Consider the following 8,340-nt stretch of genomic DNA (forward strand, 5'->3'; position numbering starts at 1 on the left):
TGGAACAACAGCAGTCTGTGGAACCACAGTAGTCTGTGGAACAACAGTAGTCTGTGGAACAACAGTAGTATGTGGAACAACAGCAGTCTGTGGAACCACAGTAGTCTGTGGAACCACAGTAGTCTGTGGAACCACAATAGTATGTGGAACCACAGCAGTCTGTGGAACCACAGTAGTCTGGAACCACAGTAGTCTGGAACCACAGTAGTCTGTGGAACCACAGTAGTCTGTGGAACCACAGTAGTCTGTGGAACCACAGCAGTCTGTGGAACAACAGTAGTCTGTGGAACCACAGTAGTCTGTGGAACCACAGTAGTCTGTGGAACCACAATAGTCTGTGGAACAACAGTAGTCTGTGGAACCACAGTAGTCTGTGGAACCACAGCAGTCTGTGGAACCACAGTAGTCTGTGGAACAACAGTAGTCTGTGGAACCACAGTAGTCTGTGGAACCACAGTAGTCTGTGGAACAACAGTAGTCTGTGGATCAGGCTGGTGTGAAATGGTCAACTTGTAGAAACAACTCTTACTGTAGGTTTGCTGTTTGTGAACTGAATAATTCCAACACAGCCTCGCATGCGTCCCAAATGGCCACCCTATTCCCTTTTTAGTGCACTGCTTTTGACCAGGGTCCATAGGGAATAGGGTCAGAAGTAGTGTAGTGCGTAGGGTATAGGGCACCATTTGGGACACATGCCCCTGTCTCACTGTGGGTGCAGGATCTGTTTTGCATTAGAGGGCTGGGGGATGACTGTTTTATTGAGGAGTCTTGGGTCGTATTCACTAGACACCGAATGGAAGAAAACAGACCAAAACTTGGAAAGGACGACCTGAACTTGTCCAATCAGAAACGCACGTTTTCGTTGGCAAAACGTTTTTCTACGGTGTGCACACATGAGTACGACTTAAAGCTGTCGCTAATGGACTGTGGAGGGGCCGGACTTCAGTCTCCATGAGTCATAACCATAAAGGGATTGGGGGGGGGGGGTCTGTGATGTCATCGGGCTCGATCCACTCCAGTAGGAACCGAATGGTACGTCCGGCCGGATGGCCTTCGGCAAACATGTACATGTGGAAACTGCCACGTCAACGATATTCTGGTATCGATTGGTAATGGTTACTGATACTCTTTCTCCATTGGCAGGACTTCCTGGGTGGCATTTGGGCTTGGCACCCGATTCCCTGTGTTGTGCACTAATGTTGACACATTTTGTCAAAAGTAGTGTACACTACAACACAGTGTACTTACTACATAGTGAATAAGGTGTGATTTGGGATGCACATGCCTACTATATCTTACACCCACAGGAAGGGCTGTATAATAATGTGTTCGTGATAGCAGCAATGCATTCCTGCTTGGAATGCAGCCATCATTCAGCTTTGAGAAGCACATCCCATGTCCAATATACCATGTTCTGTACCTATCATCGTACATTACTATTTAACCAGCCACGTTATCTCTCTCCTTATCAAATACATTGTACATTACTATTTAACCAGCCACTCTCCTTATCAAATACATCGTACATTACTATTTAACCAGCCACGTTATCTCTCTCCTTATCAAATACATTGTACATTACTATTTAACCAGCCACTCTCCTTATCAAATACATCGTACATTACTATTTAACCAGCCATGTTATCTCTCTCCTTATCAAATACATCGTACATTACTATTTAACCAGCCACGTTATCTCTCTCCTTATCAAATACATCGTACATTACTATTTAACCAGCCACGTTATCTCTCTCCTTATCAAATACATCGAACATTACTATTTAACCAGCCACGTTATCACTCTCCTTATCAAATACATTGTACATTACTATTTAACCAGCCACTCTCCTTATCAAATACATCGTACATTACTATTTAACCAGCCACGTTATCTCTCTCCTTATCAAATACATCGTACATTACTATTTAACCAGCCACGTTATCTCTCTCCTTATCAAATACATTGTACATTACTATTTAACCAGCCACTCTCCTTATCAAATACATCGTACATTACTATTTAAACAGCCATGTTATCTCTCTCCTTATCAAATACATCGTACATTACTATTTAAACAGCCACGTTACTGCATATGAGTTGTTATGAAGGAGCTATTAGAAGTGTCTATATAAATGTATTTTATTTTAATGTTGTCCAGTACAGAGATGATGGGGTTTATGTTAATTTCATTCCATTGCATTTTGACTTCATTGTTTAATTATTTTTTTTTAAGCTAAATAAATATGAAAATGCATTTGTCCCTTTTTTTTGTTGTGAAAATCGTTCCACTAACTGTGCCTCATTATACTGTACTGCCTTTCATTGTTTTACATCTCTCTTCTGTTATTAAACCCAAAACAATGTGTCTTCCAGACAGCTTGGATTGTCCTGCCACACACGTTCTCTAAGATATTATGTTCCAGGGGAGAGATTTTCCTGCCACACACGTTCTCTAAAAGATGATGTTCCAGGGGAGAGATTTTCCTGCCACACACGTTCTCTAAAAGATGATGTTCCAGGGGAGAGATTTTCCTGCCACACACGTTCTCTAAAAGATGATGTTGCAGGGGAGAGATTTTCCTGCCACACACATTTCCTGCCACACGCGTTCTCTAAGATATTATGTTCCAGGGGAGAGATTTTCCTGCCACACACGTTCTCTAAGATATTACAGTATGTTCCAGGGGAGAGATTTTCCTGCCACACACGTTCTCTAAGATATTATGTTCCAGGGGAGAGATTTTCCTGCCACACACGTTCTCTAAGATATTATGTTCCAGGGGAGAGATTTTCCTGCCACACACATTCTCTAAGATATTATGTTCCAGGGGAGAGATTTTCCTGCCACACACGTTCTCTAAGATATTACAGTATGTTCCAGGGGAGAGATTTTCCTGCCACACACATTCTCTAAGATATTATGTTCCAGGGGAGAGATTGTCCTGCTACATGTTATCTAAGCCGAGCGTAACTGCTGTGCTCTGTCCAACCACTCTGAAGGTCTTCTGTCAGATACGAGAGAAACTAATAAAGGCTCCACTGGCCATCCAATCACACACATCCGTTTGACTTGTTCACCTCAAGTCTATAGAGAGACCAGGGCAGGCAAGGTCTGATGCCGACTTTGTACATGCTGACTACTTCTTGCTGACCTCTTGCCACTTCCTGTTACCTGAATGAATACGTTTCTAACCTCAAGGGTCTTTTCCTGGTAAAAATGCCCCCAAAAAGAATGAATTTATTGCATGTCATATACTCAGTCTCCAGTATTGTGAATGTAGACTACTGTTTCTTGAGAGGAGTCTAGTCATGCTATAGGACGTCACCAGGATATCATGTTCAATAGTCATGCTAAAGGACATCACTAGGATATCATGTTCAATAGTCATGCTGAAGGACGTCACCAGGATATCATGTTCAATAGTCATGCTGAAGGACGTCACTAGGATATCATGTTCAATAGTCATGCTGAAGGACGTCACTAGGATATCATGCTAAAGGACGTCACCAGGATATCATGTTCAATAGTCATGCTAAAGGACGTCACTGGGATATCATGTTCAATAGTCATTCTAAAGGACGTCACTAGGATATCATGTTCAATAGTCATGCTAAAGGACGTCACCAGGATATCATGTTCAATGGTCATGCTAAAGGACGTCACTAGGATATCATGTTCAATAGTCATGCTAAAGGACGTCACTAGGATATCATGTTCACTAGTCATGCTGAAGGACGTCACCAGGATATCATGTTCAATAGTCATGCTAAATGATGTCACTAGGATATCATGTTCAATAGTCATGCTGAAGGACGTCACTAGGATATCATGTTCAATAGTCATGCTGAAGGACGTCACTAGGATATCATGTTCAATAGTCATGCTGAAGGACGTCACTAGGATATCATGCTAAAGGACGTCACTAGGATATCATGTTCAATAGTCATGCTGAAGGACGTCACCAGGATATCATGTTCAATAGTCATGCTGAAGGACGTCACTAGGATATCATGTTCAATAGTCATGCTGAAGGACATCACTAGGATATCATGCTAAAGGACGTCACCAGGATATCATGTTCAATAGTCATGCTAAAGGACGTCACTGGGATATCATGTTCAATAGTCATTCTAAAGGACGTCACTAGGATATCATGTTCAATAGTCATGCTAAAGGACGTCACCAGGATATCATGTTCAATGGTCATGCTAAAGGACGTCACTAGGATATCATGTTCAATAGTCATGCTAAAGGACGTCACTAGGATATCATATTCACTAGTCATGCTGAAGGACGTCACTAGGATATCATGTTCAATAGTCATGCTGAAGGACGTCACTAGGATATCATGTTCAATAGTCATGCTGAAGGACGTCACTAGGATATCATGCTAAAGGACGTCACTAGGATATCATGTTCAATAGTCATGCTGAAGGACGTCACTAGGATATCATGTTCAATAGTCATGCTGAAGGACGTCACTAGGATATCATGTTCAATAGTCATGCTAAAGGACGTCACTAGGATATCATGTTCAATAGTCATGCTGAAGGACGTCACTAGGATATCATGTTCAATAATCATGCTGAAGGACGTCACTAGGATATCATGTTCAATAGTCATGCTAAAGGACGTCACCAGGATATCATGTTCAATGGTCATGCTAAAGGACGTCACTAGGATATCATGTTCAATAGTCATGCTGAAGGACGTCACTAGGATATCATGCTAAAGGACGTCACTAGGATATCATGTTCAATAGTCATGCTGAAGGACGTCACCAGGATATCATGTTCAATAGTCATGCTGAAGGACGTCACTAGGATATCATGTTCAATAGTCATGCTGAAGGACATCACTAGGATATCATGCTAAAGGACGTCACCAGGATATCATGTTCAATAGTCATGCTAAAGGACGTCACTGGGATATCATGTTCAATAGTCATTCTAAAGGACGTCACTAGGATATCATGTTCAATAGTCATGCTGAAGGACGTCACTAGGATATCATGTTCAATAGTCATGCTGAAGGACGTCACTAGGATATCATGTTCAATAGTCATGCTGAAGGACGTCACTAGGATATCATGTTCAATAGTCATGCTGAAGGACGTCACTAGGATATCATGCTAAAGGACGTCACTAGGATATCATGTTCAATAATCATGCTGAAGGACGTCACTAGGATATCATGTTCAATAGTCATGCTAAAGGACGTCACTAGGATATCCTGTTCAAGGAGGCGTTCAGATCGCTAAGGGAAATCCTCTCATACTTCTGTGCCTTGTCCACATTCTCTCTGACGTCATTAGTTTTATCATATATTTTATTGAACCTTTATTTAACTAGAAAAGTCAGTTAAGAACAAATTCTTATTTACAACGACGGCCTACCGGGATTAACTGCCTTGTTCAGGGGCAGGACGACAGATTTTTACCTTGTCAGCTCGGGGATTCGATCCAGCAACCTTTCGGTTACTGACCCAACCCCATCGGCTACCTGCCAACCCCATCATATTAACATGATGTCATGAATTATCCCTCTCTGGCATGGACAGGGTGCTGGTTCTGGAGTGAATCGGTCTTGGGGTGTGTGTGTGTGTGTGTGAGAGCTGCAGAACACAAGACAAGATACACACAATTGAACCAATTCCTTCCATCTATATTCTTACTTGAAAGAGCATTTATAATATGTGTATTTATATTTATGTATTTACAGTAAATAAATATATTATTATTCATTTCCGTATTGCTATGAACAACAAGGACGCCTCTCTTCTATTCCATCGCCATAAATAAATAAAAACATGGAGATATGTCTTGTAGGAGATCAAAGCTATTCTGTTCCAGTCGGTAGCTAACTTGACTCCAGGTCACGATAAGCTCTAAGACATGAAGTCCGACCACGGTCCAGGGCAGTGAGGTGATACGGCGGCCCCCTCTCCTCTCGACTTTGAAATGTTTTCCAAGGCTGGTTCCAGATTCCCCTCTCCGACGTGTAACCCAACCAGTTCTGAGGGATCCTAAGATTAGCAGAGACAAAGAGCTGCGTTGAGACCTGAGCGGCTAGGAGGGGGATGTAATTAACTTGATGTGAAAGGCCTTCCCTCCAGAGATGAGAGAGGACTGCTGAGGACTCGGAGGAGAAGGTTGGAGGTGGACTGGAGGACACTCCCAACTCGCATCCCTTTTCACAGCTTATATCCTCCCCCTTTGATGTGTCTGATGTGACTTAACAGAGTAGTATCAGACTCCAATGAGAGGGAAGTGAATTGAACCCATTAGCCTAGCCTACAAATAGGGATGTGATCAGTGACATTACATTTACATCACAGGGAAATCTTCCTATGTATTCTGAGGTAGCAGTAGCGTTCTTTAAATTCACACTGTAAAAATTACACTGAGTGAACAAAACATTATGAACACCTTCCTAATAGTGAGTTGCATCCCCCGTTGGTCCTCTGAACAGCCTCGAATCGTCAGGGCGTTCCACAGTGATGCTGGCCCATGTTGACTTCAATGCTTCCCACAGTTGTGTCAAGCTGGATGTCCTTTGGGTGGTGGACCATTCTTGATTCACACAGGAAACTGCTGAGCATGAAAAAAAACAGCAGTTCTTGACAAATTCAAACCGGTGCGCCTGGCACCTACTACCACTTCCTGTTCAAAGGCACTTACATCTTTTGTCTTGCCCCATTCACCCTCTGAATGGCACATATACACAATCCATGTCTCAATTGTCTCAAGGCGTAAACATCCTTCTTTAATAACCTGTGTCCACCTCTCCGTCAATAAGGGATCATAGCGTTCACCTGGATTCACCTGGTCAGTCTATGTTGTGGAAAGAGCAGGTTTTGTTTTGTACACTCAGTGTACGTCCCTGTCAAAAGTCACTGCCCTCAGCAGAACGTAGTCAGGGGAACTCTTCAAATGGAATCCACTGTCACAATCCTACACTTATTGAGTATATTTGTGTCATTTTTGTGAAAAGTGTTGATAAAATATTATACAAGTCAGCAGCACATCTGAGAGTGGTTTCTGCCAGGTCCTTCTGTCTGTCCTGACTGAGGGAGAGAGACAGGGGAACTTAATAAGAACCTCTAAAACGCAGAGTTGTAACTTGGCAGGCATGCTCTCTCTGCCTCTCTCTCACTCTCTCCCCCCCCCTCTCGCTCTCCCTCTCTCTGCCTCTCCCTCTCTCTCTCTCTCTCTCTCTCGTGCTCTCTCTCTCTCTGTATCTCCCTCTCTATCTCATGCTCTCTCTCTGCCTTTCCCTCTCCTCTCTAACTCTTTTGTCTCTCTCTCTCTTCCTCTGCCCCTCCCTCTCTGTATCTTGTTCTCTCCCTCTCTCTCTCTTACTCCCCCCTCTCTCTCTTACTCCTTACCCCTCTTTCTGTCTTCTCTCTTCCCCTCTCTTCCCTCAAACTGGTCTGCAGTCAGTCTAGCTAGCAGCTGCTTTGCATCTCCATGCATTGGAGAGATGAATAGTAACATATTCTGGGCACGCTGGCATGGCTCGCCCATATTACAGCACACACAGAGGAATTCAAAGCACCCTGCCTTCCTCCACTAGTCCTTTCCTCCACTAGTCCTTCCTCTACTAGTCCTTCCACTAGTCCTTCCTCTACTAGTCCTTTCCTCCACTAGTCCTTTCCTCCACTAGTCCTTCCTCCACTAGTCCTTCCTCCACTAGTCCTTTCCTCCACTAGTCCTTTCCTCCACTAGTCCTTTCCTCCACTAGTCCTTCCACTAGTCTTTCCTCCACTAGTCCTTTCCTCCACTAGTCCTTCCTCCACTAGTCCTTTCCTCCACTAGTCCTTTCCTCCACTAGTCCTTTCCTCTACTAGTCCTTCCACTAGTCCTTTCCTCCACTAGTCCTTCCTCCACTAGTCCTTTCCTCCACTAGTCCTTCCTCTACTAGTCCTTTCCTACACTAGTCCTTCCTCCACTAGTCCTTTCCTCCACTAGTCCTTCCTCTACTAGTCCTTTCCTCCATTAGTCCTTCCTCTACTAGTCCTTTCCTCCACTAGTCCTTCCTCCACTAGTCCTTTCCTCCACTAGTCCTTCCTCCACTAGTCCTTCCTCCACTAGTCCTTCCTCTACTAGTCCTTCCTCCACTAGTCCTTCCTCCACTAGTTCTTCCTCCACTAGTCCTTCCTCTACTAGTCCTTCCACTAGTCCTTTCCTCCACTAGTCCTTCCTCCACTAGTCCTTTCCTCCACTAGTCCTTCCTCTACTAGTCCTTTCCTACACTAGTCCTTCCTCCACTAGTCCTTTCCTCCACTAGTCCTTCCTCTACTAGTCCTTTCCTCCAATAGTCCTTCCTCTACTAGTCCT

The 8,340-nt window shown here is 43.6% G+C and overlaps 1 long non-coding RNA gene across 1 annotated transcript; it reads right to left on the reverse strand.

Annotated features, from left to right (window-relative positions):
• Window positions 1-5,644: 5,644 nt before the first annotated feature.
• On the reverse strand, window positions 5,645-6,812 carry LOC149970060 (uncharacterized). Its single transcript, XR_016493793.1, has 2 exons — window positions 6,430-6,812; window positions 5,645-6,026 (listed from the first exon to the last, which is right to left on the reverse strand). It is a non-coding gene; the product is annotated as an uncharacterized LOC149970060 (long non-coding RNA).
• Between the last annotated feature and the right edge of the window lie 1,528 nt (window positions 6,813-8,340).

Source organism: Oncorhynchus mykiss, unplaced genomic scaffold (assembly GCF_057628025.1).
Source record: "Oncorhynchus mykiss isolate SJ-2025 unplaced genomic scaffold, ASM5762802v1 scaffold101, whole genome shotgun sequence".
NCBI classification, from domain to species: domain Eukaryota; kingdom Metazoa; phylum Chordata; class Actinopteri; order Salmoniformes; family Salmonidae; genus Oncorhynchus; species Oncorhynchus mykiss.